Below are 11,530 nucleotides of genomic sequence, written 5' to 3' on the forward strand. Positions count from 1 at the left end.
ATTTAATATTATTGTTGTAAATTATGCCTCCTTCTGAGTTCCTTGTTATGGTTTCAGGTATTAAAAACCAAACAACAGGGACGCCTGGGTGGCTCAGTCAGTTAAGTGTCTGCCTTGGGCTCAGGTCATGATCTCAGGGTCCTGGGTTGGGGCACGTGTAGGGTTCCCCACTCAGCGGGGAGTCTGCTTCTCTCTCTCCCTCTGCCCCTCCCCCTGCTCATGCTCTCACGCTCTCTAGCTCTCTCTCAAATAAATAAATAAATAAAATCTTAAAAAAAAAAACACAATAAGACAACAGGTCCCAAATGGAGTCCCTTATGCTAAGCCCCACATCACCAAATCAAGACTTGACTTAATTACGGTTTCAGCTCTCCCCAAAATGGAATCTTATACCAGTCAGTCAGGACTCGCCGGATCAGCACTGGTTGGGTCATCCGCCCGACGGACCCCTGCCATCTCCTAAGAGAAGGTGACCTTGGGTAACCAGCCATGTTTTTCAGTATAAAGGCTCTCACCTTGTACAGCAACTTGGACGGAGCTCCTTTCTATCTGCTGGATTGGATGCTGCCTGATTTAAATTGATTTTTGCTCAAAGAAACTCTTAAAATTTCTAACACATCTCAGTTCATCTTTTAACACACAGGTATCTGTCATGTCTTTATTACCTGGTAAAGGTCTAGTCTCCTTCTGCTGCCATTTCCAAAGGATGTTGAAAAGGAGGAACTATAATTTGGGGTGTTCTGTATATGTATCTCTGTTTTCTAAAGTCCCACAGAACCACCACTAGGTTGAATCCTACATGTCCAACAGTAGGGAATTTATTAAATAAATGTCCTTTGCATACAAAGGAAACAGCTATTTAAAAATTAATGGATTTTTTTTCAGGAATTTTCAATGAGTTAAAAACTTATTAAGGAAAAACATCCCGAAATAGCATTTGAACTGCAGTGTGACCTCAAGTCTGTGAAATACATAGGTCAAGAAAAAAGGCTGGAAGGTCATGTACAGGTGCTTTTGCAGAGGGGTGAGCCTTGGGGGAGGTACTGTGTTCTTTGGGTACATCATGGTGCGACATTGCCCAGTGGTGCGGTAAAAACTGCCAGTTCCTGTGGATGAAGCTTCCTGCCTCCAGGAAAGTTCTGGAATAACTGTGGATTAGACGACGACTACATTTCTCAGGTTCCTCTGAGCAGCACATTTCTTTCTCCCTGTCAAAGTGTTGAGTAAGTGATGTTGAGCTGGTCCACCAGCAGCCATTGGTCATCTTAGTTAAGGCTTGGGAGGGAAGCGAAGAGGTGACATGGGTGAAGGCGGACTCCTAAAGATACCGGACACACAACCGGAACTGGAAAGTAGAGAGATGACCAGGTGAGGGGAGGGGGGAAGTGAGGGGAGGAGAAGGGAGGTAAGGAGAGGGGAGGGCAGGGAAGGGAGGGGAGGGCGAGAGGCAGAGGAGGAGGAGGCAAGCTTCCCCTCCCGCAAATATTTAAGAAACATTCAGAAATGGGGGGAGGGTGGCTCCATCCTGATTTGAGATAAAGGAGCATGACCCAGCCGGAGTGAGCCTCAGTGAGCCTGGGCTCTGAAACCTCACCCCTGCATCAGCAGGGTGGTCCCACCGTCCGCAGCCGGGGAGGGTTAGGAACGCAAGCCCCACCCTCTAAGGCAGCGGAACCTGCATCTTAGCACGGTTTGTGGGGTGCTTTGTGTTCACCAGAGTCAAGAGGCACCTGGCTGAGGGAGGGGAGCTGGGGGGCTGGCCGCCCCTGGGTGGGAGGAAAGGACAGCCCAGGGGCAGCCTGCAAGGTTGGGGGGGATGGCCAGATAGCCTGGCCCGCGTGGGCAGCGGCTCCCGGCACAGGCCAGACAGCCCTACAGAGAGTGGGGTCAATGGTTGGCATCGGCTCCAAGGTGAACCAACTCAGACATTTTAAACCTTAAGTCTTAAATGATTGAAAGGTACTTCATGATAGCTCTGGCTCCTGCGGTACCTGCTAAATGCCGACGCTTGGCGTAATCAGGAATCATTGCCATCCTGCTGCAGAGGGCGAGTCTTCACTGCGGGATGTGTTGCAGCTGTCCGGGAGTGGCCTTCACCGAGCTCGATTTCCCGGGGGGCAGTGGGGAGGGGGCTTTCCTGGCCTCTGAGGCTTTTCCTCTGCCTTCTCTTTTGAAATCTGCCACAGGCAACCACATGGCCACGGCTTCCTAGAGAAATGGCAGGAAAATCCTTGCCAGGTTTGGAGGGTGAGAGAGGCCGGCCCTCCCCCATCTCTTACCACTTCTGGAAACTTCTGGGGAATTCCAGGGACAGGGTGAAAAAGCCTGTGTGCAAGGTGAAGAGCTGCTTCCAAAAGAGATATCACGCTCCCCTGGCCCCAGGTCGCCAAAGGGCAGGTGATTTCCTGGGTCCAGAGGCCTTTCTTAGATTCTGTATCCCCATCTCTTAGGGAATAGAAGAGAATCTTCCATTTCCACAGTGACATTCCGCCCTGAGCTCCGTCGCAGCGGCCGTGACGGAACAGATAACTCAGCAGTCCCAAGGGAAGCGGGGCTCTGATAGCACAGAAAAACAAAGTGCTTCCTCTCCCCTCTTACTTGTGTGACTTTTTTTTTTTTAATAAACAAGGAGGCCCTCCTAGGGGCAAGAGAGATGTGCGATGTATTAATCATGTATCACTTCAACTTTGAAATCTTTACCATTTTCATTTCTTTCAGCTCTGTCAGGACCACCTGAGAAAAGCAGGTTTCTGACTGGTCAAGAGAAGCTGCACAGGGATGAGGATGTGTCCCTGCTCCCTCTCTCACCTTGGTCCCTCAGCTCCCGTCCCCACCCCACACCCATCAGTGAGGGCAGCCAGGCTCCCCGTGAGCACCTCCCGAGGAAGTGGGTTCTGCTGGGACTTCTAAGTCCCAGAAAGGTGAGAGGTAAGTTGTTCCCACACACAGAGGAGGGGGCACAGAAACCCAGGGGAGGACACCGAATGTCTGTCCCTGCCCTCGGCATCCCAGTCCCACCTCGTGTGCTCGCTCTGATATCTTCCCTTTGTAAGACACACACTCTCTGCGAAGTCAGCTGTCCTGCTCGATGCAAATAGATCCAAAGAACCTGACTCTCCTTCCCTGGCAACAAGCAGGTGACCCAAGCTGCATCTTTCTACGGGGTGGAAATGCTGAACGCCAGGGGAAAGCCTGGGAAGATTCCAGAAGAAGAGCAGCGTTCTCGAAACTCACCCCCAGGGAGTCATGGCCCAAGGGTGGAGGGTCCTCAGCCCTAACCGGGACCCCTGATTTACAGGGAGGCGGTGGATCAGCTCTCCACCACACTTCCCCTACACTGCACCCCAGGCGGGGAGCCAAGGTCCCAGTGCCCCAAACTCCCCACCCCCCACCCCTCGAAGTTCCTGTTCCTGCAACACCCAGCTGCCCAGCAAACCCTCTGTGGGCTGCACTCCACAGGCTGTTCCCGCCAGAATCCCTGTGCTCTCACCTGGAATCTCCTGGGGCCTGGCCTGCCCTCCATCCACCACCGGGAGACTTGGGCCAAGCGTGACCCGGCGCTCCTTTCTCCAGCCATGCTCCTGCCAGAGGGATTGCCCTGTTCCTGCTACAGCAGGGCCTGTGGCCATCATGCCAGGGCACCTGCACACTGACCGGGGCGGGGAGGAGGGGGGAGGGAGCTCGGCTCTCAGCACTTCGGCACCCTGGCCTCGGGAATGTTCGGTAACTTGGGTTGCTCACATCCACGTTAAGAGTGGGTTCTGCTTCCTCATTTTGAAGGGTCCCAGGCTCTACCGTGCAGTACAGTCTGAACGTTTGTCACCACTGATCAAAGCTTCGAGGCCTCGTCTTCAATGACCACGTCCCTCCTCTCCCCGGTCCCATAGCTCTTGGCTCTCATTGGGAACCTCTGCGAACGTCACCAATAGAAATGTATTTGTTCCTCTACAGTCTACTTGCTTTCTTCCCTCACGATTCGTTAGCTTTTTGCCGTGGCGTCTCAATGTTCCTGCAGTTTCTGAAATTCTTGCCACTGTTCAGCCATTTTTATACTTCTTGGAACTTGAATTTTGAATAAGCAGATAAGGATTCATATTTGCATAAAACCCTTTACATGGGCAAACAGAGACAATTACAAGTCTTAAAAATATTTTTAGGCACTATGGTAAATTCAAAATCGGTGACAGTGACATGCTTAAGTTACATGTTACAGAATTAGGAAGTGCTTTAGTTGTTTTATGAACTCACATACCACTTCCCAATAGTCCCAGGGTGTCTCAGGCCTTCCGCTTTGCAGGGGACTCCAGCTGAAGGGGATACTCTGAAGTTCCATTTTCATCAACACAGACCCTGACCTTTTCCCAGGAGAGAAAAAAAAAAGACCTCTCTAGAAATCACCTCCTCATACCTTCTCTATCACAGGCAGGCTGAGGTCATGTTTGGTTTGTAGTTAATAATGAGCAGTTTAACGGGGGGGCCGTAGCCATGGAGTTCAGAGGTTAACAGCAAGGTAGCTGCAGCCACTGCTGGACCTTCCTTCCAGCCCACAGCTCCTGCTTTGTGGTTTGGGAGCCAATCTTCTGGGGGCCCACCCCATCAGATGTGGTCAAGCATTTCTATCTGTGCTGGTTAATTATATGTGTCAACATGGCTAGTCTACTGTGTCCAGGTGTTCGGTCAAACACTGGCCTAGATCTGGCTGTGAAGGTATTTATTTAGATGAGGTTAACATTCAAATCAGCAGACTTTGATTAAAGCAGATTACTCTCCATTCTGTGGGTGGGCCTCATCCAATCAGTTGAAGGCTTTAAGAGACCAAGACTGAGGTGCCCCAAGGAAAAAGGGATTCTGCCTCCAGACTCCAACTGCAGCATTAACTATTCCCTTACTCTCCAGCCTGCCGGCCCAGCCTGCAGATTTCAGACTTGCCAGCCCTCACAATCACATGGGCCAATTCTTTAAAATAAATCTGACTACACACCCCCCCCACCCCCCCACACACACGCACACACTCTACTGATTGTTTCTCTTCAGAATTCTAATGCACTATCCAGTGACATTTTCCTTCTGAAATTATATTTAGCCCTCATTAACCATGAGAATAACATCAGACAAGCCCCAGCTGAAGGACATTCTACAAAATGCTTGATTAGTACTAAAAATTGCCAAGGTCATCACATCAAGGAAAGTCTGAGAAACTGTCAAGTCCAGAGGAGCCTAAGGAGACATGACAACTGAATGCAGGGTGGGGACCTGGACGGGATCCTGGGACGGAGAAAGGACATTACCTAAAACCTAAGGATATAAGAGTTAAAGTATGGCCTATAGTTAATAATAGTGTATCGATACTCGTTCATTTGTTGCAATAAATAAATCCTAGTAACAAACTGTTCATAAGAAGGAGGGGCTGTGGATGATATGGGAATTCTCTGCTTTTTTGCAACTTTTCTGTAAATCTGAAACAATTTTAAAATAAAAAGCATATCTTAAAAATACATTTATTGCTGGGCCGCCTGGGTGGCTCAGTCGGATGGTTGAACGTCTCATTCTTGATTTCAGCTCAGGTCATGATTTCAGGGTCCTGGGGTCAAGCCCTGTGTTGGGCTCTAAGCTGAGCCTGGAGCCTGCTTGGGATTCTCTCTCTCCTTCTCCCTCTGCCCCTCCTCCTGCTCTCTCTCTCTTTCCCACTCTCTCTCTCACACAAAAAATAACCTATTTATCAGTTTGGTTTCCATACATGAATTCATTTAAAAATATGCATTGAATAATAAAAAATATATTTTAAAATATAGGTTTTATTTAAATTTTTTCATACATATGATATGTTCAGAAAACGTGTCCTGAACACTGGCCATCTACCAGACAAGACGTCACAGGCTGACTATAGTGACAAACATGAGGGGGAGGGGGTGGCAGTGACAGCCGGCTGGAGACAATGAACACGGGAGCACATGGGTAAACACGTGAAAACACGTGAGAGGGGGTTAAAGGCAAAGAACAGGTGATCTTCTACAGTAGGTGGTCCAGAAGTTTCCTGGAAGGAGTTTAAGGATAAGAGGACATTGAGCAGCCAAAAGTGTTGGAGGGAGGCATGGGGGGAGGTGCAGGGATGGCAGTCCAGGCAGAGGGAACAGCATGTATGTGGCCTCTTTGCTGGACAGAGCTGGCTTCTTGGTGAAACGGAACGGAGGCCTGTGTGCCGGTGGGGAAGGGCAGTGGTCAGAGATGAAGAGAAAGCAGACAGGGATGGGGCTTGCACTTGACCTTTCTGAGTTTGGAATGTTTTTTCACCTGCACCAGGAAGCCATCTCGGGGTGACGTAATCCGATTTACCTTGTGAAATACAGAAAAGGATAAAGAAGAAACATTTGTAGTCCCTCTCTTTTAAAATAACATTTGTTAACCTGTTGGTATATTTCCTGCCATCTTTTTACTCTGTTGTTTTCTTGGTCTTTTTTTTTTTTTTTTTAAGTGTATATAGGGGCGCCTGGGTGGCTCAGTCGGTTAAGCGTCTGACTCTTTTTTTTTTTTTAAGATTTTATTTATTTATTTGACAGAGAGAGACAGCCAGCAAGAGAGGGAACACAAGCAGGGGGAGTGGGAGAGGAAGGAACCGGCTCCTAGCGGAGGAGCCTGATGCGGGGCTCGATCCCAGGACCCCAGGATCACGCTCTGAGCTGAAGGCAGATGCTTAACGACTGTGCCACCCAGGCGCCCCAAGCGTCTGACTCTTGATTTCAGCTCAGGTCATGATCTTGGGGTTGTGAGATCCATCCCCACATTGAGCCCCAAGTGGCACTCTGTGCTGGGCATGGAGCTGCTTGGAATTCTCTCTCTCCCTCTCCCCCCTCCCCCACTTAACACCTTCTCTCTAAAATAATTAATTAATTTAAAAAATTTAAAAGTGCATATTATTATACAATGAGGGATTTCCCCAAAACCTAAAATACTCTACAAAATCATCTGTCTGCCTAATGTTGCGATACATACCTGTGCTCTAATTGATCTAGCCATTCTCATGCTTTGTCTTGGTTTTTTGCCACTACAAATGGCATTACGATGGACCTTCTTGTGGTCAAAGCTGTTCTATCTATAGTAGCTGTGTTGTGCTCCCCGTTAGCTCCTTTTGAGAAAATTCTGGAAACGTGTATTTCAATGTGTCATGAAATGTGCTGTTAACGAGCTCCCACCGACCAGAATGGCTTCTGGTTTAGGCCCCAGGTCTCACCTCACAAGGCCACGGACACAGGGCCGTGGCAAAGCTCCCGTCAGCCTTTCACACGTGACCAGTGCACGATTACTTCGTGGGAAGCAGTAACCATGGCAAATATAGTTTCTAATGCTTGCAAAGCCATTACCATTCTCCACAGAAGAAAGTTTACTTATACTGTCTTCACTTCTGTTATCCTTCTTCTCTGTGACGCCATGACTCTGCTCAGTCCATTACTTGGTTTATGAAGAAGCAATTTTGTTATTTGGGTACCTCCAACATCAAGAAATGAACTCAAATACTCCCCCAACGGGATTCATTTTTCTGTGGACGCTGTGGGCCGGATGACGGTGGGTGGGGACTAGACAGGGCAGGTGGAGGAACACAAAGGTTAATGGCTTTGTCAACCCGTGAGGGATGTCAACAGCGCTACTGTGATTGTCCACTTGGCATTAAGATCATGGACGGTGCTGTGCTTGCTGTGCAAACCCGAGAAGTCCCCCCCACTGAGCTTGCCAGTCGTGCAAAAGCTAGAGCAGGTCAGACTGGTAAGGAAAACACCTCCCGACAGGACCATCAGCGGTGCGGGCACGGTGGACCCCCCTCGAGGCACCAAGTGGCCAGTGGAGGCATGGCGGTCTGTGGGGGACACTCCTGTGGTCGCCCCCGCCGTCTACTGGCCATTTTACTCGAGGGGTGGGTGGTGTTCACACAGGGGACCCGGGAACATGTTCTCATGGGTCTGCTCAGTATTTTCGTAACAGCCGTTCCATATTTTCATGTCTATAAACCCTGCCGTGTAGATGGTCTCAAGATATGAAGTACATTATAAACAGAAGAGTAATTATGACGTCTATTTTAAGGATGCATGTGTGTTAATAATGGGGGCGTATAATTTGGCTTTTTCAACTTTTAAAGATTTTATTTATCCATTTGAGAGAGAGAGAGCATGAGAGGAGGGAGGAGCAGAGGGAGAGGGAGAAGCAGACTCCCCACTGAGTAGAAAGCCTGACGCGGGCCTCGATCCTAGGACCCTGGGATCATGACCTGAGCCGAAGGCAGACGCTTAACTCACTAAGCCACCAGTTGCCCCGCTTTCCAACTTCTTAAAATGAACTTTTAAAAAAAGTATTTTTCCTAATATTTCCTGTTTTACCAAATACGCACGGGGTAGGTGACATGAATAAAGGCAACAGGTCTACGCTCTTTCGAAGATGAAGAGAATCTCAACCCCAGGTTATGGTGAGAACACAGAACATAGGCGTGACTGGTCTGGTTTTATCAGACGAGCGGTGACACTGCACCTGTCCCGTACCACGGGCTGGGCTTCTCGGCCGCATGCCTCACACATCACTGCACTACTGTCTTGTCTTGGTTTCTTCCCCATCGCGCTGCCCGGGTCCCCTCTTCCCGTGCTGGCCGTTCCCTCTGAATGGTCCCAATCCAGAATTCGGTCCTGGACTTCGTCCTCTCCTCTCTGTACATGCAGGTCTGGGGCCATCCTGTCTCGTGCCAGGACTCTGAAACCAGTCACTGCAGCCACTGGCAGTGACCTCCAAATGTCTTATCTTTGGCTCTGACACCACCCCCACAACCCCAGAGCCATGTCCCCCACGGATGGCCCGTTGTGATCGCAAACTCAGGACAGCCAAATACAGCTGCTGACTCCACCCCACTAATGCTCTCCCGCTCTGTATGTGACCTCCCCTCTTTTCTCGCCAGTAAGGCCTACCAGCTTTGCCTTCAAAACATACCCAGACTCGCCACTTCTGCCCTCATGTCCTCCATCCTGGTCCAAGGCACAACCCATTCATAAGTGGCCTCCTCGATCCTGTTCCTGCCTCCCACGGCCCACTAAAATGTGGTCTCCCCATTTGAGCGAGGTACAAAAACATGGGAATTAGAGCATGACAGTCCTCTGCTTACATCCTGCCGATGGGCCCACACAACACACGAAATCCAAACTCCCACCCAGCCTTCAAAGCCCTGACCCAACCTGGCCACTCCGGCCTCTCTGTGCCTGCCTCATTTTCCCCTCCAGGCACGCTCCATGCTCTGGTCTCTCTGGCCTTCCATGGCTCTTCCTCCCTGGCACGCTCTCTCCCTCCAAGGGACCTTTGTGTTAGGTCCTCCCTCTGCCTGGAATGTTCTTCCCAGCATCTCTCCCCAGTTGCCGATGTTCTTGGGGTTCGGCCCCATGCTGTCTGCTCAGACGGTCCCTTCACCACCGTGACGCCCTCCTCACTCCCTGGTACCTTCACTGTTTGCTTGGGTGCTCATTTACTGGCAGTCTTAGGGCCAGCAGTTCACCTGGAGCAGGGTCTTTCTAGAACCCGAAGTCCATGCTCAAAGGGTCATGGGGAAATAAATAAAGATATGCAGGATGTGGTTTCACGGCTACAGAAATGTTCGTGACGGGGCTGCACTCTTCAGCCCTTGCCCCCTCCCGCATTAGAAGACGAATCCAGGGTGAGACCAAGAAGAGAAGCCATAGTTGTTGCTTCTCGTGGACTCAAACATGGAGGAGATGGATGCGGGGTCTGGTGGGACATCTCAGCCCCGGGGCGCTAGCTGCGGTTCTTAAGTGCAGATCTCCTCCGACTTAGGAACGTTCATGATTACAGCACTTCTCATTGAACTTGGTGTGAGTGGGTGCTTTCCGTACACCACCATTTGGTCCGTTCCTCTAGGTTTGAAGAGCCTCTTCTCCACTGTTACTATATATATTGGGTTTTCTTTGACATCGCGCTCTAGAGGGATGCAGAAAATCCACATGACTTGTTCAGTTCCATCAGAAGGGAGCGAAATCTTTCAAAGCCGTTCTTGAACCGATACATTTCCACTTAGCTAGATCATGAATAAAAGTATAATGTTCTTTACGGAATGTAAGAAATTCAAGTGACACGTCCACCCCATCATTGTGCTCTGGGAGTCTAGGCTGCTTTTTAAAAATGCTTTTGTCCTGTTCGCTTGTGTTGAGTTTTACCTTTTTAATAGTACAGGCCACAAGCAACCTTGCCAAAGACTCTTTTCATTACATTTGTTATCAAAATAAAACGATTATAAGTATTAATTTGCTATCAATGTACCCTGTCAGTCTTTTTAAACGATACTTTTGCAATCTTTCATTTTGTATTTTTAAATATTTTTTAAATATTTTCAATATTTTTCATTTTTGACTCATCTTTGATCATTCACTCAGAAGCTTATTCAGAGGTTCATTACTTAATCCTTGCATACCTGACACTGTCCGACCAACAGAGGACAGCTTGGTTGTGTGTACAATTTTTTAATTGGTTTGCAAAAACCACTTATCTTGTGACTTTGAATTCATCATTCTTGTAAAGCCCAGAGCTCTGTGATTCTTTCACTGGGTTTTTTTTTTTTTTCTCTTTTATTCTGACCCTAAATCAATCATTCCAGAGCTAAGTGGACGGGGACAGAACAAGCTGGCCGCTCATGGCCACGTTAGCTCGCTTGGTGTGCCGTTTAAATCCTTTATCACATTAGCTACAACACATGGTTGTGGCAATTCGGCAGCCTTCCATTTGACTGGGGTCCAATGTTCAGCACTAATTAATCCATAGATGGTGCTGACCATTTCCCATCTGTCTCTTTTGCTGGCACTATTTCTTTGAGACCGAAGACCCTGCCAAAGGGTTAGGGTCTACCATCCTCCAGCTAATTTCATTCCTAGACTCTTTGACCTGTGGCTTTGGATAGACCTCCGGCGGCCTGTGGACAAAGCGGGGTAGCCCTCTACAGTTCACTGTTACCCACTGCGGCTCCATCACACGTTTCTGTCTACAGACGGATCGCACCTGCACGTGATGAGAGACTGTGTAGGAGGTCGGCCTTGGAGTTGGCGTAACAGCCAACTACATGACAAGAAGCTGGCAATTCAGACAGAATCCATTTGCAGTGACTTCCGGGGCCAGTACCCAGAGTCCGGAGCACACCTCCCCTCCGGGGTAAGAACCTCTTCCATCGGATTCTCATAAACCAGGTCTCTTCCTACAGTTTCTTGCAACATGTCCCACCTCCACCCACCTCCTTCATTAGAGAACAGAAGCTTTTAGAATTAGTATTTTTATATAGTACTGTTTCTTCTCTGCCTTTCCTTCTTATTGTGAAAATATTAGGCATTGAATCCATTCCCTCCCTCCCTCCCCCTAAAAGGCGGTGACAATTGAAAAATCTCTCACCGGCTTTGTTCAGGGATCATCACAAGAAAGGAACCCACAGAGGGCTGCAGGCACCTCCCCCAGACGGAGCCCATTCCATCCTAGTAGAGAAAGAACGGCACATTGTCTCGATGTA

General features: G+C 49.0%; 1 long non-coding RNA gene across 1 annotated transcript; it reads right to left on the reverse strand.

Moving 5' to 3' along the window:
* Positions 1 to 746: 746 nt before the first annotated feature.
* On the reverse strand, positions 747 to 4,004 carry LOC121104355. The gene is made up of 3 exons (XR_005836640.1): positions 3,491 to 4,004; positions 1,992 to 2,208; positions 747 to 1,345 (listed from the first exon to the last, which is right to left on the reverse strand). It is a non-coding gene; the product is annotated as an uncharacterized LOC121104355 (long non-coding RNA).
* Between the last annotated feature and the right edge of the window lie 7,526 nt (positions 4,005 to 11,530).

The sequence above is a fragment of the Ursus maritimus genome, unplaced genomic scaffold, assembly GCF_017311325.1.
Source record: "Ursus maritimus isolate PB19 unplaced genomic scaffold, ASM1731132v1 scaffold_1, whole genome shotgun sequence".
NCBI lineage: Eukaryota > Metazoa > Chordata > Mammalia > Carnivora > Ursidae > Ursus > Ursus maritimus.